Source organism: Hyla sarda, unplaced genomic scaffold, assembly GCF_029499605.1.
Source record: "Hyla sarda isolate aHylSar1 unplaced genomic scaffold, aHylSar1.hap1 scaffold_978, whole genome shotgun sequence".
Taxonomy (NCBI): domain Eukaryota; kingdom Metazoa; phylum Chordata; class Amphibia; order Anura; family Hylidae; genus Hyla; species Hyla sarda.
Genome location: NW_026611008.1, coordinates 71,603 through 95,937, shown reverse-complemented (window position 1 = coordinate 95,937; position 24,335 = coordinate 71,603). Strand labels below are relative to the sequence as shown.

General features: G+C 46.3%; 11 non-coding genes across 11 annotated transcripts; all 11 read left to right on the top strand.

Moving 5' to 3' along the window:
* The first annotated feature begins 212 nt into the window (after window positions 1-212).
* Window positions 213-403, top strand: LOC130351481 (U2 spliceosomal RNA). The gene has a single exon (XR_008888178.1). It is a non-coding gene; the product is annotated as a U2 spliceosomal RNA (small nuclear RNA).
* A 2,091-nt stretch (window positions 404-2,494) lies between these two features.
* Window positions 2,495-2,685, top strand: LOC130351480 (U2 spliceosomal RNA). Its single transcript, XR_008888177.1, has one exon. It is a non-coding gene; the product is annotated as a U2 spliceosomal RNA (small nuclear RNA).
* Window positions 2,686-4,784: 2,099 nt separating this feature from the next.
* On the top strand, window positions 4,785-4,975 carry LOC130351479 (U2 spliceosomal RNA). The gene has a single exon (XR_008888176.1). It is a non-coding gene; the product is annotated as a U2 spliceosomal RNA (small nuclear RNA).
* A 2,093-nt stretch (window positions 4,976-7,068) lies between these two features.
* LOC130351478 (U2 spliceosomal RNA) lies at window positions 7,069-7,259 on the top strand. Its single transcript, XR_008888175.1, has one exon. It is a non-coding gene; the product is annotated as a U2 spliceosomal RNA (small nuclear RNA).
* Window positions 7,260-9,358: 2,099 nt separating this feature from the next.
* LOC130351477 (U2 spliceosomal RNA) lies at window positions 9,359-9,549 on the top strand. The gene has a single exon (XR_008888174.1). It is a non-coding gene; the product is annotated as a U2 spliceosomal RNA (small nuclear RNA).
* Window positions 9,550-11,646: 2,097 nt separating this feature from the next.
* On the top strand, window positions 11,647-11,837 carry LOC130351476 (U2 spliceosomal RNA). Its single transcript, XR_008888173.1, has one exon. It is a non-coding gene; the product is annotated as a U2 spliceosomal RNA (small nuclear RNA).
* Window positions 11,838-13,932: 2,095 nt separating this feature from the next.
* Window positions 13,933-14,123, top strand: LOC130351475 (U2 spliceosomal RNA). The gene has a single exon (XR_008888172.1). It is a non-coding gene; the product is annotated as a U2 spliceosomal RNA (small nuclear RNA).
* Window positions 14,124-16,214: 2,091 nt separating this feature from the next.
* LOC130351474 (U2 spliceosomal RNA) lies at window positions 16,215-16,405 on the top strand. Its single transcript, XR_008888171.1, has one exon. It is a non-coding gene; the product is annotated as a U2 spliceosomal RNA (small nuclear RNA).
* A 2,073-nt stretch (window positions 16,406-18,478) lies between these two features.
* LOC130351472 (U2 spliceosomal RNA) lies at window positions 18,479-18,669 on the top strand. Its single transcript, XR_008888169.1, has one exon. It is a non-coding gene; the product is annotated as a U2 spliceosomal RNA (small nuclear RNA).
* A 2,099-nt stretch (window positions 18,670-20,768) lies between these two features.
* On the top strand, window positions 20,769-20,959 carry LOC130351470 (U2 spliceosomal RNA). The gene has a single exon (XR_008888168.1). It is a non-coding gene; the product is annotated as a U2 spliceosomal RNA (small nuclear RNA).
* Window positions 20,960-23,053: 2,094 nt separating this feature from the next.
* Window positions 23,054-23,244, top strand: LOC130351469 (U2 spliceosomal RNA). The gene has a single exon (XR_008888167.1). It is a non-coding gene; the product is annotated as a U2 spliceosomal RNA (small nuclear RNA).
* Window positions 23,245-24,335: the final 1,091 nt, after the last annotated feature.

The following is a 24,335-nucleotide window of genomic DNA, read 5'->3' as shown; positions in this document are numbered from 1 at the left end:
GATTGCATTTAAAAAGGCCCCGTGGGAGTGCAATGGGCCCCTGTCTTGCTGCTTAGCAATAATGGTATGGGTTTAGGTTCTGCTGTGTGTACTGGTGGTTGACTGCCCCCCAGCCCAGAGTGTGCATGGAAAATTGTCTGGCAGCCTCCCTGACAGCAAGCAGTGATAGTGCCCATGAAGGGGACCTTGTTGGGCCCGCCCCTTTCACGGTTATCGCTTCTCGGCCTTTTGGCTAAGATCAAGTGTAGTATCTGTTCTTATCAGTTTAATATCTGATACGTCCCCTATCTGGGGACCATATATTAAATGGATTTTTGAGAACGGGGGCCGATTTCGAAGCTTGCTTCCGTCGCCCTATGCATTGACCCGATATGGCAGTATCTTCGGGTACAGTGCACCACCCCCTTACAGGGTTAAAAAGAAAGATTCCTACTTTCATTGCTACCTGCTTGCTGGCTAGCCAGCTAGCCAGCCCTGTGGGCCTTGCTGCTGCTGCAGCCAAAAAACAAAAGGTGGTGCTGCTGCTGCTTCTGCTGCTTCTGCTTCTGCTTGTGTCTGGCCCCTGTTGGAGCGTCCAGGCACAGGACTTCTGCTGCTGCTGACTAAATGGCCTCCTTAATTGGATCATTTGAGTAGCCAGCACACCTGTGCAGGTAGGGCATGACATGATAGGCAGCTGCCTTGATAGCGGGTGGGTGCTGAATGTTCCTAATTGACAAAATAAGATTAATGCTTATGAAGAAATATAAAATCTCATCCCTTCCCCAATATCGCGCCACACCCCTACCCCTTAATTCCCTGGTTGAACGTGATGGACATATGTCTTTTTTCGACCGTACTAACTATGTAACTATGTAACATAACATGGGGGGGGGGGGGGGTCTCCTGGCTGTTCACACAGGTGTGTCATTGCTGTACATTGACCATGCATTGCTTCTGTGGTATTGCAAAGGCAAAGACAAATGCTTCCAGCCATCCATTGCACTAATGGATTGGTCATCAGCTGGCTGTCTATGTCCCGCATCAATATAGACCAAAGTACAGAGGGTTAGGCTATGCTATTGTGCACCTACCTGATGCATCAGAAGGTGCGAGGCCCTTGCTAAATTCTGTGCACAGACTTTGAGATCTATGCTTTAGACTGTATCTAAACCTGCTCCAACATGGACTGACATTCTGGCCTACTTTCAGCCGATGCGACTTGTCTGTCGCTGAACAGTCGCTTTTTATGTATTCAGCACCTATGTATAATGTTGTAAAAATGCTCTAGAAGCTAAAGTCGCAGAAATGTCACACATATTTGGCCTGCAACTTTCTGTGCGACAAATTCAGACAGGAAAAATCAGTATAAATCCTTAGAAAATTATCCCCCAGTGTCTCCATCTGCTGGCGGTATTGAATAAGCATTGCTGCACTGATGGGGTATGCATTAGACGAAAAAAAAGAAGAAAAAGAAGAATAATACGCCCAGAAAAGAGGCGAAAAGGAGAAAAACGTAAAAAAACGTGAAAAAAAAGTAAGAGGAAGAGAAGGGAAAAAAAGGTGGAAATGGGTTTAAAAGTGATTTCGGCGGAGAAATATATATATATATATATATATAGTATATATATATATATATATATGCGCACACACACACATAGATATAAACGTATTCTCCGTTGAGATATTGCAGCCGCTGCTGTGTCCAGGCCCAGGAGCCTTAGCACTGTGCTGTGATGTCACTCAATACCACTGACATCACTAGGTGTAAACAACATCTCTCCTTTGCTGTGTATGTGACTATGGAGCTGTTTGGTGATGTCGTCTATTACGGCCTTCATAGAAGCAACAGGAGATTGTTGCATCCATCTTGAACCCTCAGAACTACAGTGCTATGATGTCACTCACTTCCACAGGCCTTGCAGAGTGTAAACAACAACAACCCAGCTTTGTTGTGTATGTAACCAAAGGGATTTGTGATGTCACCTAGAACCTTCACAGCAGCGACAGCTTTATGAGGAGCATCAGCACTGCTCTGCCTGAGCAGAACCATCACCGCCATAGGTTGTCAAATAACCCGGATTTAACCCACACAGGTAAGTCCAATGGGGTGCAGGCATGTCCTCTATGCTTACAGCTTCCCGTGGGTGTTGGTTTGATACCGTTTGGGGACAGCCAAGGAGGCATCTGCAGGCAACAAAGGTAGGTGTGTGCTTGTGTGTGTGTTTCCTATGCAGATCCTAAGCCCAGTGTCACATGCAAGTAGGAGGAGTAAGAAGGGTTCCTGGCAAATCCGGGTTATGGATTGCATTTAAAAAGGCCCCGTGGGAGTGCAATGGGCCCCTGTCTTGCTGCTTAGCAATAATGGTATGGGTTTAGGTTCTGCTGTGTGTACTGGTGGTTGACTGCCCCCCAGCCCAGAGTGTGCATGGAAAATTGTCTGGCAGCCTCCCTGACAGCAAGCAGTGATAGTGCCCATGAAGGGGACCTTGTTGGGCCCGCCCCTTTCACGGTTATCGCTTCTCGGCCTTTTGGCTAAGATCAAGTGTAGTATCTGTTCTTATCAGTTTAATATCTGATACGTCCCCTATCTGGGGACCATATATTAAATGGATTTTTGAGAACGGGGGCCGATTTCGAAGCTTGCTTCCGTCGCCCTATGCATTGACCCGATATGGCAGTATCTTCGGGTACAGTGCACCACCCCCTTACAGGGTTAAAAAGAAAGATTCCTACTTTCATTGCTACCTGCTTGCTGGCTAGCCAGCTAGCCAGCCCTGTGGGCCTTGCTGCTGCTGCAGCCAAAAAACAAAAGGTGGTGCTGCTGCTGCTTCTGCTGCTTCTGCTTCTGCTTGTGTCTGGCCCCTGTTGGAGCGTCCAGGCACAGGACTTCTGCTGCTGCTGACTAAATGGCCTCCTTAATTGGATCATTTGAGTAGCCAGCACACCTGTGCAGGTAGGGCATGACATGATAGGCAGCTGCCTTGATAGCGGGTGGGTGCTGAATGTTCCTAATTGACAAAATAAGATTAATGCTTATGAAGAAATATAAAATCTCATCCCTTCCCCAATATCGCGCCACACCCCTACCCCTTAATTCCCTGGTTGAACGTGATGGACATATGTCTTTTTTCGACCGTACTAACTATGTAACTATGTAACATAACATGGGGGGGGGGGGGGGGGGTCTCCTGGCTGTTCACACAGGTGTGTCATTGCTGTACATTGACCATGCATTGCTTCTGTGGTATTGCAAAGGCAAAGACAAATGCTTCCAGCCATCCATTGCACTAATGGATTGGTCATCAGCTGGCTGTCTATGTCCCGCATCAATATAGACCAAAGTACAGAGGGTTAGGCTATGCTATTGTGCACCTACCTGATGCATCAGAAGGTGCGAGGCCCTTGCTAAATTCTGTGCACAGACTTTGAGATCTATGCTTTAGACTGTATCTAAACCTGCTCCAACATGGACTGACATTCTGGCCTACTTTCAGCCGATGCGACTTGTCTGTCGCTGAACAGTCGCTTTTTATGTATTCAGCACCTATGTATAATGTTGTAAAAATGCTCTAGAAGCTAAAGTCGCAGAAATGTCACACATATTTGGCCTGCAACTTTCTGTGCGACAAATTCAGACAGGAAAAATCAGTATAAATCCTTAGAAAATTATCCCCCAGTGTCTCCATCTGCTGGCGGTATTGAATAAGCATTGCTGCACTGATGGGGTATGCATTAGACGAAAAAAAAGAAGAAAAAGAAGAATAATACGCCCAGAAAAGAGGCGAAAAGGAGAAAAACGTAAAAAAACGTGAAAAAAAAGTAAGAGGAAGAGAAGGGAAAAAAAGGTGGAAATGGGTTTAAAAGTGATTTCGGCGGAGAAAATATATATATATATATATATATATATATATATATATATATATATGCGCACACACACACATAGATATAAACGTATTCTCCGTTGAGATATTGCAGCCGCTGCTGTGTCCAGGCCCAGGAGCCTTAGCACTGTGCTGTGATGTCACTCAATACCACTGACATCACTAGGTGTAAACAACATCTCTCCTTTGCTGTGTATGTGACTATGGAGCTGTTTGGTGATGTCGTCTATTACGGCCTTCATAGAAGCAACAGGAGATTGTTGCATCCATCTTGAACCCTCAGAACTACAGTGCTATGATGTCACTCACTTCCACAGGCCTTGCAGAGTGTAAACAACAACAACCCAGCTTTGTTGTGTATGTAACCAAATGGATTTGTGATGTCACCTAGAACCTTCACCAGCAGCGACAGCTTTATGAGGAGCATCAGCACTGCTCTGCCTGAGCAGAACCATCACCGCCATAGGTTGTCAAATAACCCGTGATTTAACCCACACAGGTAAGTCCAATGGGGTGGCAGGCATGTCCTCTATGCTTACAGCTTCCCGTGGGTGTTGTGTTTGATACCGTTTGGGGACAGCCAAGGAGGCATCTGCAGGCAACAAAGGTAGGTGTGTGCTTGTGTGTGTGTTTCCTATGCAGATCCTAAGCCCAGTGTCACATGCAAGTAGGAGGAGTAAGAAGGGTTCCTGGCAAATCCGGGTTATGGATTGGGCATTAAAAAGGCCCCGTGGGAGTGCAATGGGCCCCTGTCTTGCTGCTTAGCAATAATGGTATGGGTTTAGGTTCTGCTGTGTGTACTGGTGGTTGACTGCCCCCCAGCCCAGAGTGTGCATGGAAAATTGTCTGGCAGCCTCCCTGACAGCAAGCAGTGATAGTGCCCATGAAGGGGACCTTGTTGGGCCCGCCCCTTTCACGGTTATCGCTTCTCGGCCTTTTGGCTAAGATCAAGTGTAGTATCTGTTCTTATCAGTTTAATATCTGATACGTCCCCTATCTGGGGACCATATATTAAATGGATTTTTGAGAACGGGGGCCGATTTCGAAGCTTGCTTCCGTCGCCCTATGCATTGACCCGATATGGCAGTATCTTCGGGTACAGTGCACCACCCCCTTACAGGGTTAAAAAGAAAGATTCCTACTTTCATTGCTACCTGCTTGCTGGCTAGCCAGCTAGCCAGCCCTGTGGGCCTTGCTGCTGCTGCAGCCAAAAAACAAAAGGTGGTGCTGCTGCTGCTTCTGCTGCTTCTGCTTCTGCTTGTGTCTGGCCCCTGTTGGAGCGTCCAGGCACAGGACTTCTGCTGCTGCTGACTAAATGGCCTCCTTAATTGGATCATTTGAGTAGCCAGCACACCTGTGCAGGTAGGGCATGACATGATAGGCAGCTGCCTTGATAGCGGGTGGGTGCTGAATGTTCCTAATTGACAAAATAAGATTAATGCTTATGAAGAAATATAAAATCTCATCCCTTCCCCAATATCGCGCCACACCCCTACCCCTTAATTCCCTGGTTGAACGTGATGGACATATGTCTTTTTTCGACCGTACTAACTATGTAACTATGTAACATAACATGGGGGGGGGGGGGGTCTCCTGGCTGTTCACACAGGTGTGTCATTGCTGTACATTGACCATGCATTGCTTCTGTGGTATTGCAAAGGCAAAGACAAATGCTTCCAGCCATCCATTGCACTAATGGATTGGTCATCAGCTGGCTGTCTATGTCCCGCATCAATATAGACCAAAGTACAGAGGGTTAGGCTATGCTATTGTGCACCTACCTGATGCATCAGAAGGTGCGAGGCCCTTGCTAAATTCTGTGCACAGACTTTGAGATCTATGCTTTAGACTGTATCTAAACCTGCTCCAACATGGACTGACATTCTGGCCTACTTTCAGCCGATGCGACTTGTCTGTCGCTGAACAGTCGCTTTTTATGTATTCAGCACCTATGTATAATGTTGTAAAAATGCTCTAGAAGCTAAAGTCGCAGAAATGTCACACATATTTGGCCTGCAACTTTCTGTGCGACAAATTCAGACAGGAAAAATCAGTATAAATCCTTAGAAAATTATCCCCCAGTGTCTCCATCTGCTGGCGGTATTGAATAAGCATTGCTGCACTGATGGGGTATGCATTAGACGAAAAAAAAGAAGAAAAAGAAGAATAATACGCCCAGAAAAGAGGCGAAAAGGAGAAAAACGTAAAAAAACGTGAAAAAAAAGTAAGAGGAAGAGAAGGGAAAAAAAGGTGGAAATGGGTTTAAAAGTGATTTCGGCGGAGAAATATATATATATATATATATATATATATATATATATATATATATATATGCGCACACACACACATAGATATAAACGTATTCTCCGTTGAGATATTGCAGCCGCTGCTGTGTCCAGGCCCAGGAGCCTTAGCACTGTGCTGTGATGTCACTCAATACCACTGACATCACTAGGTGTAAACAACATCTCTCCTTTGCTGTGTATGTGACTATGGAGCTGTTTGGTGATGTCGTCTATTACGGCCTTCATAGAAGCAACAGGAGATTGTTGCATCCATCTTGAACCCTCAGAACTACAGTGCTATGATGTCACTCACTTCCACAGGCCTTGCAGAGTGTAAACAACAACAACCCAGCTTTGTTGTGTATGTAACCAAAGGGATTTGTGATGTCACCTAGAACCTTCACAGCAGCGACAGCTTTATGAGGAGCATCAGCACTGCTCTGCCTGAGCAGAACCATCACCGCCATAGGTTGTCAAATAACCCGGATTTAACCCACACAGGTAAGTCCAATGGGGTGCAGGCATGTCCTCTATGCTTACAGCTTCCCGTGGGTGTTGGTTTGATACCGTTTGGGGACAGCCAAGGAGGCATCTGCAGGCAACAAAGGTAGGTGTGTGCTTGTGTGTGTGTTTCCTATGCAGATCCTAAGCCCAGTGTCACATGCAAGTAGGAGGAGTAAGAAGGGTTCCTGGCAAATCCGGGTTATGGATTGCATTTAAAAAGGCCCCGTGGGAGTGCAATGGGCCCCTGTCTTGCTGCTTAGCAATAATGGTATGGGTTTAGGTTCTGCTGTGTGTACTGGTGGTTGACTGCCCCCCAGCCCAGAGTGTGCATGGAAAATTGTCTGGCAGCCTCCCTGACAGCAAGCAGTGATAGTGCCCATGAAGGGGACCTTGTTGGGCCCGCCCCTTTCACGGTTATCGCTTCTCGGCCTTTTGGCTAAGATCAAGTGTAGTATCTGTTCTTATCAGTTTAATATCTGATACGTCCCCTATCTGGGGACCATATATTAAATGGATTTTTGAGAACGGGGGCCGATTTCGAAGCTTGCTTCCGTCGCCCTATGCATTGACCCGATATGGCAGTATCTTCGGGTACAGTGCACCACCCCCTTACAGGGTTAAAAAGAAAGATTCCTACTTTCATTGCTACCTGCTTGCTGGCTAGCCAGCTAGCCAGCCCTGTGGGCCTTGCTGCTGCTGCAGCCAAAAAACAAAAGGTGGTGCTGCTGCTGCTTCTGCTGCTTCTGCTTCTGCTTGTGTCTGGCCCCTGTTGGAGCGTCCAGGCACAGGACTTCTGCTGCTGCTGACTAAATGGCCTCCTTAATTGGATCATTTGAGTAGCCAGCACACCTGTGCAGGTAGGGCATGACATGATAGGCAGCTGCCTTGATAGCGGGTGGGTGCTGAATGTTCCTAATTGACAAAATAAGATTAATGCTTATGAAGAAATATAAAATCTCATCCCTTCCCCAATATCGCGCCACACCCCTACCCCTTAATTCCCTGGTTGAACGTGATGGACATATGTCTTTTTTCGACCGTACTAACTATGTAACTATGTAACATAACATGGGGGGGGGGGGGGGGGGGGTCTCCTGGCTGTTCACACAGGTGTGTCATTGCTGTACATTGACCATGCATTGCTTCTGTGGTATTGCAAAGGCAAAGACAAATGCTTCCAGCCATCCATTGCACTAATGGATTGGTCATCAGCTGGCTGTCTATGTCCCGCATCAATATAGACCAAAGTACAGAGGGTTAGGCTATGCTATTGTGCACCTACCTGATGCATCAGAAGGTGCGAGGCCCTTGCTAAATTCTGTGCACAGACTTTGAGATCTATGCTTTAGACTGTATCTAAACCTGCTCCAACATGGACTGACATTCTGGCCTACTTTCAGCCGATGCGACTTGTCTGTCGCTGAACAGTCGCTTTTTATGTATTCAGCACCTATGTATAATGTTGTAAAAATGCTCTAGAAGCTAAAGTCGCAGAAATGTCACACATATTTGGCCTGCAACTTTCTGTGCGACAAATTCAGACAGGAAAAATCAGTATAAATCCTTAGAAAATTATCCCCCAGTGTCTCCATCTGCTGGCGGTATTGAATAAGCATTGCTGCACTGATGGGGTATGCATTAGACGAAAAAAAAGAAGAAAAAGAAGAATAATACGCCCAGAAAAGAGGCGAAAAGGAGAAAAACGTAAAAAAACGTGAAAAAAAAGTAAGAGGAAGAGAAGGGAAAAAAAGGTGGAAATGGGTTTAAAAGTGATTTCGGCGGAGAAATATATATATATATATATATATATATATATATATATATATATATATATGCGCACACACACTCATAGATATAAACGTATTCTCCGTTGAGATATTGCAGCCGCTGCTGTGTCCAGGCCCAGGAGCCTTAGCACTGTGCTGTGATGTCACTCAATACCACTGACATCACTAGGTGTAAACAACATCTCTCCTTTGCTGTGTATGTGACTATGGAGCTGTTTGGTGATGTCGTCTATTACGGCCTTCATAGAAGCAACAGGAGATTGTTGCATCCATCTTGAACCCTCAGAACTACAGTGCTATGATGTCACTCACTTCCACAGGCCTTGCAGAGTGTAAACAACAACAACCCAGCTTTGTTGTGTATGTAACCAAAGGGATTTGTGATGTCACCTAGAACCTTCACAGCAGCGACAGCTTTATGAGGAGCATCAGCACTGCTCTGCCTGAGCAGAACCATCACCGCCATAGGTTGTCAAATAACCCGGATTTAACCCACACAGGTAAGTCCAATGGGGTGCAGGCATGTCCTCTATGCTTACAGCTTCCCGTGGGTGTTGGTTTGATACCGTTTGGGGACAGCCAAGGAGGCATCTGCAGGCAACAAAGGTAGGTGTGTGCTTGTGTGTGTGTTTCCTATGCAGATCCTAAGCCCAGTGTCACATGCAAGTAGGAGGAGTAAGAAGGGTTCCTGGCAAATCCGGGTTATGGATTGCATTTAAAAAGGCCCCGTGGGAGTGCAATGGGCCCCTGTCTTGCTGCTTAGCAATAATGGTATGGGTTTAGGTTCTGCTGTGTGTACTGGTGGTTGACTGCCCCCCAGCCCAGAGTGTGCATGGAAAATTGTCTGGCAGCCTCCCTGACAGCAAGCAGTGATAGTGCCCATGAAGGGGACCTTGTTGGGCCCGCCCCTTTCACGGTTATCGCTTCTCGGCCTTTTGGCTAAGATCAAGTGTAGTATCTGTTCTTATCAGTTTAATATCTGATACGTCCCCTATCTGGGGACCATATATTAAATGGATTTTTGAGAACGGGGGCCGATTTCGAAGCTTGCTTCCGTCGCCCTATGCATTGACCCGATATGGCAGTATCTTCGGGTACAGTGCACCACCCCCTTACAGGGTTAAAAAGAAAGATTCCTACTTTCATTGCTACCTGCTTGCTGGCTAGCCAGCTAGCCAGCCCTGTGGGCCTTGCTGCTGCTGCAGCCAAAAAACAAAAGGTGGTGCTGCTGCTGCTTCTGCTGCTTCTGCTTCTGCTTGTGTCTGGCCCCTGTTGGAGCGTCCAGGCACAGGACTTCTGCTGCTGCTGACTAAATGGCCTCCTTAATTGGATCATTTGAGTAGCCAGCACACCTGTGCAGGTAGGGCATGACATGATAGGCAGCTGCCTTGATAGCGGGTGGGTGCTGAATGTTCCTAATTGACAAAATAAGATTAATGCTTATGAAGAAATATAAAATCTCATCCCTTCCCCAATATCGCGCCACACCCCTACCCCTTAATTCCCTGGTTGAACGTGATGGACATATGTCTTTTTTCGACCGTACTAACTATGTAACTATGTAACATAACATGGGGGGGGGGGGGGGGGGGGTCTCCTGGCTGTTCACACAGGTGTGTCATTGCTGTACATTGACCATGCATTGCTTCTGTGGTATTGCAAAGGCAAAGACAAATGCTTCCAGCCATCCATTGCACTAATGGATTGGTCATCAGCTGGCTGTCTATGTCCCGCATCAATATAGACCAAAGTACAGAGGGTTAGGCTATGCTATTGTGCACCTACCTGATGCATCAGAAGGTGCGAGGCCCTTGCTAAATTCTGTGCACAGACTTTGAGATCTATGCTTTAGACTGTATCTAAACCTGCTCCAACATGGACTGACATTCTGGCCTACTTTCAGCCGATGCGACTTGTCTGTCGCTGAACAGTCGCTTTTTATGTATTCAGCACCTATGTATAATGTTGTAAAAATGCTCTAGAAGCTAAAGTCGCAGAAATGTCACACATATTTGGCCTGCAACTTTCTGTGCGACAAATTCAGACAGGAAAAATCAGTATAAATCCTTAGAAAATTATCCCCCAGTGTCTCCATCTGCTGGCGGTATTGAATAAGCATTGCTGCACTGATGGGGTATGCATTAGACGAAAAAAAAGAAGAAAAAGAAGAATAATACGCCCAGAAAAGAGGCGAAAAGGAGAAAAACGTAAAAAAACGTGAAAAAAAAGTAAGAGGAAGAGAAGGGAAAAAAAGGTGGAAATGGGTTTAAAAGTGATTTCGGCGGAGAAATATATATATATATATATATATATATATATATATATATATATATATGCGCACACACACACATAGATATAAACGTATTCTCCGTTGAGATATTGCAGCCGCTGCTGTGTCCAGGCCCAGGAGCCTTAGCACTGTGCTGTGATGTCACTCAATACCACTGACATCACTAGGTGTAAACAACATCTCTCCTTTGCTGTGTATGTGACTATGGAGCTGTTTGGTGATGTCGTCTATTACGGCCTTCATAGAAGCAACAGGAGATTGTTGCATCCATCTTGAACCCTCAGAACTACAGTGCTATGATGTCACTCACTTCCACAGGCCTTGCAGAGTGTAAACAACAACAACCCAGCTTTGTTGTGTATGTAACCAAAGGGATTTGTGATGTCACCTAGAACCTTCACAGCAGCGACAGCTTTATGAGGAGCATCAGCACTGCTCTGCCTGAGCAGAACCATCACCGCCATAGGTTGTCAAATAACCCGGATTTAACCCACACAGGTAAGTCCAATGGGGTGCAGGCATGTCCTCTATGCTTACAGCTTCCCGTGGGTGTTGGTTTGATACCGTTTGGGGACAGCCAAGGAGGCATCTGCAGGCAACAAAGGTAGGTGTGTGCTTGTGTGTGTGTTTCCTATGCAGATCCTAAGCCCAGTGTCACATGCAAGTAGGAGGAGTAAGAAGGGTTCCTGGCAAATCCGGGTTATGGATTGCATTTAAAAAGGCCCCGTGGGAGTGCAATGGGCCCCTGTCTTGCTGCTTAGCAATAATGGTATGGGTTTAGGTTCTGCTGTGTGTACTGGTGGTTGACTGCCCCCCAGCCCAGAGTGTGCATGGAAAATTGTCTGGCAGCCTCCCTGACAGCAAGCAGTGATAGTGCCCATGAAGGGGACCTTGTTGGGCCCGCCCCTTTCACGGTTATCGCTTCTCGGCCTTTTGGCTAAGATCAAGTGTAGTATCTGTTCTTATCAGTTTAATATCTGATACGTCCCCTATCTGGGGACCATATATTAAATGGATTTTTGAGAACGGGGGCCGATTTCGAAGCTTGCTTCCGTCGCCCTATGCATTGACCCGATATGGCAGTATCTTCGGGTACAGTGCACCACCCCCTTACAGGGTTAAAAAGAAAGATTCCTACTTTCATTGCTACCTGCTTGCTGGCTAGCCAGCTAGCCAGCCCTGTGGGCCTTGCTGCTGCTGCAGCCAAAAAACAAAAGGTGGTGCTGCTGCTGCTTCTGCTGCTTCTGCTTCTGCTTGTGTCTGGCCCCTGTTGGAGCGTCCAGGCACAGGACTTCTGCTGCTGCTGACTAAATGGCCTCCTTAATTGGATCATTTGAGTAGCCAGCACACCTGTGCAGGTAGGGCATGACATGATAGGCAGCTGCCTTGATAGCGGGTGGGTGCTGAATGTTCCTAATTGACAAAATAAGATTAATGCTTATGAAGAAATATAAAATCTCATCCCTTCCCCAATATCGCGCCACACCCCTACCCCTTAATTCCCTGGTTGAACGTGATGGACATATGTCTTTTTTCGACCGTACTAACTATGTAACTATGTAACATAACATGGGGGGGGGGGGGGGGGGGGTCTCCTGGCTGTTCACACAGGTGTGTCATTGCTGTACATTGACCATGCATTGCTTCTGTGGTATTGCAAAGGCAAAGACAAATGCTTCCAGCCATCCATTGCACTAATGGATTGGTCATCAGCTGGCTGTCTATGTCCCGCATCAATATAGACCAAAGTACAGAGGGTTAGGCTATGCTATTGTGCACCTACCTGATGCATCAGAAGGTGCGAGGCCCTTGCTAAATTCTGTGCACAGACTTTGAGATCTATGCTTTAGACTGTATCTAAACCTGCTCCAACATGGACTGACATTCTGGCCTACTTTCAGCCGATGCGACTTGTCTGTCGCTGAACAGTCGCTTTTTATGTATTCAGCACCTATGTATAATGTTGTAAAAATGCTCTAGAAGCTAAAGTCGCAGAAATGTCACACATATTTGGCCTGCAACTTTCTGTGCGACAAATTCAGACAGGAAAAATCAGTATAAATCCATAGAAAATTATCCCCCAGTGTCTCCATCTGCTGGCGGTATTGAATAAGCATTGCTGCACTGATGGGGTATGCATTAGACGAAAAAAAAGAAGAAAAAGAAAAATAATACGCCCAGAAAAGAGGCGAAAAGGAGAAAAACGTAAAAAAACGTGAAAAAAAAGTAAGAGGAAGAGAAGGGAAAAAAAGGTGGAAATGGGTTTAAAAGTGATTTCGGCGGAGAAATATATATATATATATATATATATATATATATATATATATATATGCGCACACACACACATAGATATAAACGTATTCTCCGTTGAGATATTGCAGCCGCTGCTGTGTCCAGGCCCAGGAGCCTTAGCACTGTGCTGTGATGTCACTCAATACCACTGACATCACTAGGTGTAAACAACATCTCTCCTTTGCTGTGTATGTGACTATGGAGCTGTTTGGTGATGTCGTCTATTACGGCCTTCATAGAAGCAACAGGAGATTGTTGCATCCATCTTGAACCCTCAGAACTACAGTGCTATGATGTCACTCACTTCCACAGGCCTTGCAGAGTGTAAACAACAACAACCCAGCTTTGTTGTGTATGTAACCAAAGGGATTTGTGATGTCACCTAGAACCTTCACAGCAGCGACAGCTTTATGAGGAGCATCAGCACTGCTCTGCCTGAGCAGAACCATCACCGCCATAGGTTGTCAAATAACCCGGATTTAACCCACACAGGTAAGTCCAATGGGGTGCAGGCATGTCCTCTATGCTTACAGCTTCCCGTGGGTGTTGGTTTGATACCGTTTGGGGACAGCCAAGGAGGCATCTGCAGGCAACAAAGGTAGGTGTGTGCTTGTGTGTGTGTTTCCTATGCAGATCCTAAGCCCAGTGTCACATGCAAGTAGGAGGAGTAAGAAGGGTTCCTGGCAAATCCGGGTTATGGATTGCATTTAAAAAGGCCCCGTGGGAGTGCAATGGGCCCCTGTCTTGCTGCTTAGCAATAATGGTATGGGTTTAGGTTCTGCTGTGTGTACTGGTGGTTGACTGCCCCCCAGCCCAGAGTGTGCATGGAAAATTGTCTGGCAGCCTCCCTGACAGCAAGCAGTGATAGTGCCCATGAAGGGGACCTTGTTGGGCCCGCCCCTTTCACGGTTATCGCTTCTCGGCCTTTTGGCTAAGATCAAGTGTAGTATCTGTTCTTATCAGTTTAATATCTGATACGTCCCCTATCTGGGGACCATATATTAAATGGATTTTTGAGAACGGGGGCCGATTTCGAAGCTTGCTTCCGTCGCCCTATGCATTGACCCGATATGGCAGTATCTTCGGGTACAGTGCACCACCCCCTTACAGGGTTAAAAAGAAAGATTCCTACTTTCATTGCTACCTGCTTGCTGGCTAGCCAGCTAGCCAGCCCTGTGGGCCTTGCTGCTGCTGCAGCCAAAAAACAAAAGGTGGTGCTGCTGCTGCTTCTGCTGCTTCTGCTTCTGCTTGTGTCTGGCCCCTGTTGGAGCGTCCAGGCACAGGACTTCTGCTGCTGCTGACTAAATGGCCTCCTTAATTGGATCATTTGAGTAGCCAGCACACCTGTGCAGGTAGGGCATGACATGATAGGCAGCTGCCTTGATAGCGGGTGGGTGCTGAATGTTCCTAATTGACAAAATAAGATTAATGCTTATGAAGAAATATAAAATCTCATCCCTTCCCCAATATCGCGCCACACCCCTACCCCTTAATTCCCTGGTTGAACGTGATGGACATATGTCTTTTTTCGACCGTACTAACTATGTAACTATGTAACATAACATGGGGGGGGGGGGGGGGGGGGTCTCCTGGCTGTTCACACAGGTGTGTCATTGCTGTACATTGACCATGCATTGCTTCTGTGGTATTGCAAAGGCAAAGACAAATGCTTCCAGCCATCCATTGCACTAATGGATTGGTCATCAGCTGGCTGTCTATGTCCCGCATCAATATAGACCAAAGTACAGAGGGTTAGGCTATGCTATTGTGCACCTACCTGATGCATCAGAAGGTGCGAGGCCCTTGCTAAATTCTGTGCACAGACTTTGAGATCTATGCTTTAGACTGTATCTAAACCTGCTCCAACATGGACTGACATTCTGGCCTACTTTCAGCCGATGCGACTTGTCTGTCGCTGAACAGTCGCTTTTTATGTATTCAGCACCTATGTATAATGTTGTAAAAATGCTCGAGAAGCTAAAGTCGCAGAAATGTCACACATATTTGGCCTGCAACTTTCTGTGCGACAAATTCAGACAGGAAAAATCAGTATAAATCCTTAGAAAATTATCCCCCAGTGTCTCCATCTGCTGGCGGTATTGAATAAGCATTGCTGCACTGATGGGGTATGCATTAGACGAAAAAAAAGAAGAAAAAGAAGAATAATACGCCCAGAAAAGAAGCGAAAAGGAGAAAAACGTAAAAAAACGTGAAAAAAAAGTAAGAGGAAGAGAAGGGAAAAAAAGGTGGAAATGGGTTTAAAAGTGATTTCGGCGGAGAAATATATATATATATATATATATATATATATATATATATATGCGCACACACACACATAGATATAAACGTATTCTCCGTTGAGATATTGCAGCCGCTGCTGTGTCCAGGCCCAGGAGCCTTAGCACTGTGCTGTGATGTCACTCAATACCACTGACATCACTAGGTGTAAACAACATCTCTCCTTTGCTGTGTATGTGACTATGGAGCTGTTTGGTGATGTCGTCTATTACGGCCTTCATAGAAGCAACAGGAGATTGTTGCATCCATCTTGAACCCTCAGAACTACAGTGCTATGATGTCACTCACTTCCACAGGCCTTGCAGAGTGTAAACAACAACAACCCAGCTTTGTTGTGTATGTAACCAAAGGGATTTGTGATGTCACCTAGAACCTTCACAGCAGCGACAGCTTTATGAGGAGCATCAGCACTGCTCTGCCTGAGCAGAACCATCACCGCCATAGGTTGTCAAATAACCCGGATTTAACCCACACAGGTAAGTCCAATGGGGTGCAGGCATGTCCTCTATGCTTACAGCTTCCCGTGGGTGTTGGTTTGATACCGTTTGGGGACAGCCAAGGAGGCATCTGCAGGCAACAAAGGTAGGTGTGTGCTTGTGTGTGTGTTTCCTATGCAGATCCTAAGCCCAGTGTCACATGCAAGTAGGAGGAGTAAGAAGGGTTCCTGGCAAATCCGGGTTATGGATTGCATTTAAAAAGGCCCCGTGGGAGTGCAATGGGCCCCTGTCTTGCTGCTTAGCAATAATGGTATGGGTTTAGGTTCTGCTGTGTGTACTGGTGGTTGACTGCCCCCCAGCCCAGAGTGTGCATGGAAAATTGTCTGGCAGCCTCCCTGACAGCAAGCAGTGATAGTGCCCATGAAGGGGACCTTGTTGGGCCCGCCCCTTTCACGGTTATCGCTTCTCGGCCTTTTGGCTAAGATCAAGTGTAGTATCTGTTCTTATCAGTTTAATATCTGATACGTCCCCTATCTGGGGACCATATATTAAATGGATTTTTGAGAACGGGGGCCGATTTCGAAGCTTGCTTCCGTCGCCCTATGCATTGACCCGATATGGCAGTATCTTCGGGTACAGTGCACCACCCCCTTACAGGGTTAAAAAGAAAGATTCCTACTTTCATTGCTACCTGCTTGCTGGCTAGCCAGCTAGCCAGCCCTGTGGGCCTTGCTGCTGCTGCAGCCAAAAAACAAAAGGTGGTGCTGCTGCTGCTTCTGCTTCTGCTTGTGTCTGGCCCCTGTTGGAGCGTCCAGGCACAGGACTTCTGCTGCTGCTGACTAAATGGCCTCCTTAATTGGATCATTTGAGTAGCCAGCACACCTGTGCAGGTAGGGCATGACATGATAGGCAGCTGCCTTGATAGCGGGTGGGTGCTGAATGTTCCTAATTGACAAAATAAGATTAATGCTTATGAAGAAATATAAAATCTCATCCCTTCCCCAATATCGCGCCACACCCCTACCCCTTAATTCCCTGGTTGAACGTGATGGACATATGTCTTTTTTCGACCGTACTAACTATGTAACTATGTAACATAACATGGGGGGGGTCTCCTGGCTGTTCACACAGGTGTGTCATTGCTGTACATTGACCATGCATTGCTTCTGTGGTATTGCAAAGGCAAAGACAAATGCTTCCAGCCATCCATTGCACTAATGGATTGGTCATCAGCTGGCTGTCTATGTCCCGCATCAATATAGACCAAAGTACAGAGGGTTAGGCTATGCTATTGTGCACCTACCTGATGCATCAGAAGGTGCGAGGCCCTTGCTAAATTCTGTGCACAGACTTTGAGATCTATGCTTTAGACTGTATCTAAACCTGCTCCAACATGGACTGACATTCTGGCCTACTTTCAGCCGATGCGACTTGTCTGTCGCTGAACAGTCGCTTTTTATGTATTCAGCACCTATGTATAATGTTGTAAAAATGCTCTAGAAGCTAAAGTCGCAGAAATGTCACACATATTTGGCCTGCAACTTTCTGTGCGACAAATTCAGACAGGAAAAATCAGTATAAATCCTTAGAAAATTATCCCCCAGTGTCTCCATCTGCTGGCGGTATTGAATAAGCATTGCTGCACTGATGGGGTATGCATTAGACGAAAAAAAAGAAGAAAAAGAAGAATAATACGCCCAGAAAAGAGGCGAAAAGGAGAAAAACGTAAAAAAACGTGAAAAAAAAGTAAGAGGAAGAGAAGGGAAAAAAAGGTGGAAATGGGTTTAAAAGTGATTTCGGCGGAGAATATATATATATATATATATATATATATATATATATATATATATGCGCACACACACACATAGATATAAACGTATTCTCCGTTGAGATATTGCAGCCGCTGCTGTGTCCAGGCCCAGGAGCCTTAGCACTGTGCTGTGATGTCACTCAATACCACTGACATCACTAGGTGTAAACAACATCTCTCCTTTGCTGTGTATGTGACTATGGAGCTGTTTGGTGATGTCGTCTATTACGGCCTTCATAGAAGCAACAGGAGATTGTTGCATCCATCTTGAACCCTCAGAACTACAGTGCTATGATGTCACTCACTTCCACAGGCCTTGCAGAGTGTAAACAACAACAACCCAGCTTTGTTGTGTATGTAACCAAAGGGATTTGTGATGTCACCTAGAACCTTCACAGCAGCGACAGCTTTATGAGGAGCATCAGCACTGCTCTGCCTGAGCAGAACCATCACCGCCATAGGTTGTCAAATAACCCGGATTTAACCCACACAGGTAAGTCCAATGGGGTGCAGGCATGTCCTCTATGCTTACAGCTTCCCGTGGGTGTTGGTTTGATACCGTTTGGGGACAGCCAAGGAGGCATCTGCAGGCAACAAAGGTAGGTGTGTGCTTGTGTGTGTGTTTCCTATGCAGATCCTAAGCCCAGTGTCACATGCAAGTAGGAGGAGTAAGAAGGGTTCCTGGCAAATCCGGGTTATGGATTGCATTTAAAAAGGCCCCGTGGGAGTGCAATGGGCCCCTGTCTTGCTGCTTAGCAATAATGGTATGGGTTTAGGTTCTGCTGTGTGTACTGGTGGTTGACTGCCCCCCAGCCCAGAGTGTGCATGGAAAATTGTCTGGCAGCCTCCCTGACAGCAAGCAGTGATAGTGCCCATGAAGGGGACCTTGTTGGGCCCGCCCCTTTCACGGTTATCGCTTCTCGGCCTTTTGGCTAAGATCAAGTGTAGTATCTGTTCTTATCAGTTTAATATCTGATACGTCCCCTATCTGGGGACCATATATTAAATGGATTTTTGAGAACGGGGGCCGATTTCGAAGCTTGCTTCCGTCGCCCTATGCATTGACCCGATATGGCAGTATCTTCGGGTACAGTGCACCACCCCCTTACAGGGTTAAAAAGAAAGATTCCTACTTTCATTGCTACCTGCTTGCTGGCTAGCCAGCTATGCCAGCCCTGTGGGCCTTGCTGCTGCTGCAGCCAAAAAACAAAAGGTGGTGCTGCTGCTGCTTCTGCTGCTTCTGCTTCTGCTTGTGTCTGGCCCCTGTTGGAGCGTCCAGGCACAGGACTTCTGCTGCTGCTGACTAAATGGCCTCCTTAATTGGATCATTTGAGTAGCCAGCACACCTGTGCAGGTAGGGCATGACATGATAGGCAGCTGCCTTGATAGCGGGTGGGTGCTGAATGTTCCTAATTGACAAAATAAGATTAATGCTTATGAAGAAATATAAAATCTCATCCCTTCCCCAATATCGCGCCACACCCCTACCCCTTAATTCCCTGGTTGAACGTGATGGACATATGTCTTTTTTCGACCGTACTAACTATGTAACTATGTAACATAACATGGGGGGGGGGGGGGGGGGGGGTCTCCTGGCTGTTCACACAGGTGTGTCATTGCTGTACATTGACCATGCATTGCTTCTGTGGTATTGCAAAGGCAAAGACAAATGCTTCCAGCCATCCATTGCACTAATGGATTGGTCATCAGCTGGCTGTCTATGTCCCGCATCAATATAGACCAAAGTACAGAGGGTTAGGCTATGCTATTGTGCACCTACCTGATGCATCAGAAGGTGCGAGGCCCTTGCTAAATTCTGTGCACAGACTTTGAGATCTATGCTTTAGACTGTATCTAAACCTGCTCCAACATGGACTGACATTCTGGCCTACTTTCAGCCGATGCGACTTGTCTGTCGCTGAACAGTCGCTTTTTATGTATTCAGCACCTATGTATAATGTTGTAAAAATGCTCTAGAAGCTAAAGTCGCAGAAATGTCACACATATTTGGCCTGCAACTTTCTGTGCGACAAATTCAGACAGGAAAAATCAGTATAAATCCTTAGAAAATTATCCCCCAGTGTCTCCATCTGCTGGCGGTATTGAATAAGCATTGCTGCACTGATGGGGTATGCATTAGACGAAAAAAAAGAAGAAAAAGAAGAATAATACGCCCAGAAAAGAGGCGAAAAGGAGAAAAACGTAAAAAAACGTGAAAAAAAAGTAAGAGGAAGAGAAGGGAAAAAAAGGTGGAAATGGGTTTAAAAGTGATTTCGGCGGAGAAATATATATATATATATATATATATATATATATATATATATATATATGCGCACACACACACATAGATATAAACGTATTCTCCGTTGAGATATTGCAGCCGCTGCTGTGTCCAGGCCCAGGAGCCTTAGCACTGTGCTGTGATGTCACTCAATACCACTGACATCACTAGGTGTAAACAACATCTCTCCTTTGCTGTGTATGTGACTATGGAGCTGTTTGGTGATGTCGTCTATTACGGCCTTCATAGAAGCAACAGGAGATTGTTGCATCCATCTTGAACCCTCAGAACTACAGTGCTATGATGTCACTCACTTCCACAGGCCTTGCAGAGTGTAAACAACAACAACCCAGCTTTGTTGTGTATGTAACCAAAGGGATTTGTGATGTCACCTAGAACCTTCACAGCAGCGACAGCTTTATGAGGAGCATCAGCACTGCTCTGCCTGAGCAGAACCATCACCGCCATAGGTTGTCAAATAACCCGGATTTAACCCACACAGGTAAGTCCAATGGGGTGCAGGCATGTCCTCTATGCTTACAGCTTCCCGTGGGTGTTGGTTTGATACCGTTTGGGGACAGCCAAGGAGGCATCTGCAGGCAACAAAGGTAGGTGTGTGCTTGTGTGTGTGTTTCCTATGCAGATCCTAAGCCCAGTGTCACATGCAAGTAGGAGGAGTAAGAAGGGTTCCTGGCAAATCCGGGTTATGGATTGCATTTAAAAAGGCCCCGTGGGAGTGCAATGGGCCCCTGTCTTGCTGCTTAGCAATAATGGTATGGGTTTAGGTTCTGCTGTGTGTACTGGTGGTTGACTGCCCCCCAGCCCAGAGTGTGCATGGAAAATTGTCTGGCAGCCTCCCTGACAGCAAGCAGTGATAGTGCCCATGAAGGGGACCTTGTTGGGCCCGCCCCTTTCACGGTTATCGCTTCTCGGCCTTTTGGCTAAGATCAAGTGTAGTATCTGTTCTTATCAGTTTAATATCTGATACGTCCCCTATCTGGGGACCATATATTAAATGGATTTTTGAGAACGGGGGCCGATTTCGAAGCTTGCTTCCGTCGCCCTATGCATTGACCCGATATGGCAGTATCTTCGGGTACAGTGCACCACCCCCTTACAGGGTTAAAAAGAAAGATTCCTACTTTCATTGCTACCTGCTTGCTGGCTAGCCAGCTAGCCAGCCCTGTGGGCCTTGCTGCTGCTGCAGCCAAAAAACAAAAGGTGGTGCTGCTGCTGCTTCTGCTGCTTCTGCTTCTGCTTGTGTCTGGCCCCTGTTGGAGCGTCCAGGCACAGGACTTCTGCTGCTGCTGACTAAATGGCCTCCTTAATTGGATCATTTGAGTAGCCAGCACACCTGTGCAGGTAGGGCATGACATGATAGGCAGCTGCCTTGATAGCGGGTGGGTGCTGAATGTTCCTAATTGACAAAATAAGATTAATGCTTATGAAGAAATATAAAATCTCATCCCTTCCCCAATATCGCGCCACACCCCTACCCCTTAATTCCCTGGTTGAACGTGATGGACATATGTCTTTTTTCGACCGTACTAACTATGTAACTATGTAACATAACATGGGGGGGGGGGGGGGGGGTCTCCTGGCTGTTCACACAGGTGTGTCATTGCTGTACATTGACCATGCATTGCTTCTGTGGTATTGCAAAGGCAAAGACAAATGCTTCCAGCCATCCATTGCACTAATGGATTGGTCATCAGCTGGCTGTCTATGTCCCGCATCAATATAGACCAAAGTACAGAGGGTTAGGCTATGCTATTGTGCACCTACCTGATGCATCAGAAGGTGCGAGGCCCTTGCTAAATTCTGTGCACAGACTTTGAGATCTATGCTTTAGACTGTATCTAAACCTGCTCCAACATGGACTGACATTCTGGCCTACTTTCAGCCGATGCGACTTGTCTGTCGCTGAACAGTCGCTTTTTATGTATTCAGCACCTATGTATAATGTTGTAAAAATGCTCTAGAAGCTAAAGTCGCAGAAATGTCACACATATTTGGCCTGCAACTTTCTGTGCGACAAATTCAGACAGGAAAAATCAGTATAAATCCTTAGAAAATTATCCCCCAGTGTCTCCATCTGCTGGCGGTATTGAATAAGCATTGCTGCACTGATGGGGTATGCATTAGACGAAAAAAAAGAAGAAAAAGAAGAATAATACGCCCAGAAAAGAGGCGAAAAGGAGAAAAACGTAAAAAAACGTGAAAAAAAAGTAAGAGGAAGAGAAGGGAAAAAAAGGTGGAAATGGGTTTAAAAGTGATTTCGGCGGAGAATATATATATATATATATATATATATATATATATATATATATATATGCGCACACACACACATAGATATAAACGTATTCTCCGTTGAGATATTGCAGCCGCTGCTGTGTCCAGGCCCAGGAGCCTTAGCACTGTGCTGTGATGTCACTCAATACCACTGACATCACTAGGTGTAAACAACATCTCTCCTTTGCTGTGTATGTGACTATGGAGCTGTTTGGTGATGTCGTCTATTACGGCCTTCATAGAAGCAACAGGAGATTGTTGCATCCATCTTGAACCCTCAGAACTACAGTGCTATGATGTCACTCACTTCCACAGGCCTTGCAGAGTGTAAACAACAACAACCCAGCTTTGTTGTGTATGTAACCAAAGGGATTTGTGATGTCACCTAGAACCTTCACAGCAGCGACAGCTTTATGAGGAGCATCAGCACTGCTCTGCCTGAGCAGAACCATCACCGCCATAGGTTGTCAAATAACCCGGATTTAACCCACACAGGTAAGTCCAATGGGGTGCAGGCATGTCCTCTATGCTTACAGCTTCCCGTGGGTGTTGGTTTGATACCGTTTGGGGACAGCCAAGGAGGCATCTGCAGGCAACAAAGGTAGGTGTGTGCTTGTGTGTGTGTTTCCTATGCAGATCCTAAGCCCAGTGTCACATGCAAGTAGGAGGAGTAAGAAGGGTTCCTGGCAAATCCGGGTTATGGATTGCATTTAAAAAGGCCCCGTGGGAGTGCAATGGGCCCCTGTCTTGCTGCTTAGCAATAATGGTATGGGTTTAGGTTCTGCTGTGTGTACTGGTGGTTGACTGCCCCCCAGCCCAGAGTGTGCATGGAAAATTGTCTGGCAGCCTCCCTGACAGCAAGCAGTGATAGTGCCCATGAAGGGGACCTTGTTGGGCCCGCCCCTTTCACGGTTATCGCTTCTCGGCCTTTTGGCTAAGATCAAGTGTAGTATCTGTTCTTATCAGTTTAATATCTGATACGTCCCCTATCTGGGGACCATATATTAAATGGATTTTTGAGAACGGGGGCCGATTTCGAAGCTTGCTTCCGTCGCCCTATGCATTGACCCGATATGGCAGTATCTTCGGGTACAGTGCACCACCCCCTTACAGGGTTAAAAAGAAAGATTCCTACTTTCATTGCTACCTGCTTGCTGGCTAGCCAGCTAGCCAGCCCTGTGGGCCTTGCTGCTGCTGCAGCCAAAAAACAAAAGGTGGTGCTGCTGCTGCTTCTGCTGCTTCTGCTTCTGCTTGTGTCTGGCCCCTGTTGGAGCGTCCAGGCACAGGACTTCTGCTGCTGCTGACTAAATGGCCTCCTTAATTGGATCATTTGAGTAGCCAGCACACCTGTGCAGGTAGGGCATGACATGATAGGCAGCTGCCTTGATAGCGGGTGGGTGCTGAATGTTCCTAATTGACAAAATAAGATTAATGCTTATGAAGAAATATAAAATCTCATCCCTTCCCCAATATCGCGCCACACCCCTACCCCTTAATTCCCTGGTTGAACGTGATGGACATATGTCTTTTTTCGACCGTACTAACTATGTAACTATGTAACATAACATGGGGGGGGGGGGGGGGTCTCCTGGCTGTTCACACAGGTGTGTCATTGCTGTACATTGACCATGCATTGCTTCTGTGGTATTGCAAAGGCAAAGACAAATGCTTCCAGCCATCCATTGCACTAATGGATTGGTCATCAGCTGGCTGTCTATGTCCCGCATCAATATAGACCAAAGTACAGAGGGTTAGGCTATGCTATTGTGCACCTACCTGATGCATCAGAAGGTGCGAGGCCCTTGCTAAATTCTGTGCACAGACTTTGAGATCTATGCTTTAGACTGTATCTAAACCTGCTCCAACATGGACTGACATTCTGGCCTACTTTCAGCCGATGCGACTTGTCTGTCGCTGAACAGTCGCTTTTTATGTATTCAGCACCTATGTATAATGTTGTAAAAATGCTCTAGAAGCTAAAGTCGCAGAAATGTCACACATATTTGGCCTGCAACTTTCTGTGCGACAAATTCAGACAGGAAAAATCAGTATAAATCCTTAGAAAATTATCCCCCAGTGTCTCCATCTGCTGGCGGTATTGAATAAGCATTGCTGCACTGATGGGGTATGCATTAGACGAAAAAAAAGAAGAAAAAGAAGAATAATACGCCCAGAAAAGAGGCGAAAAGGAGAAAA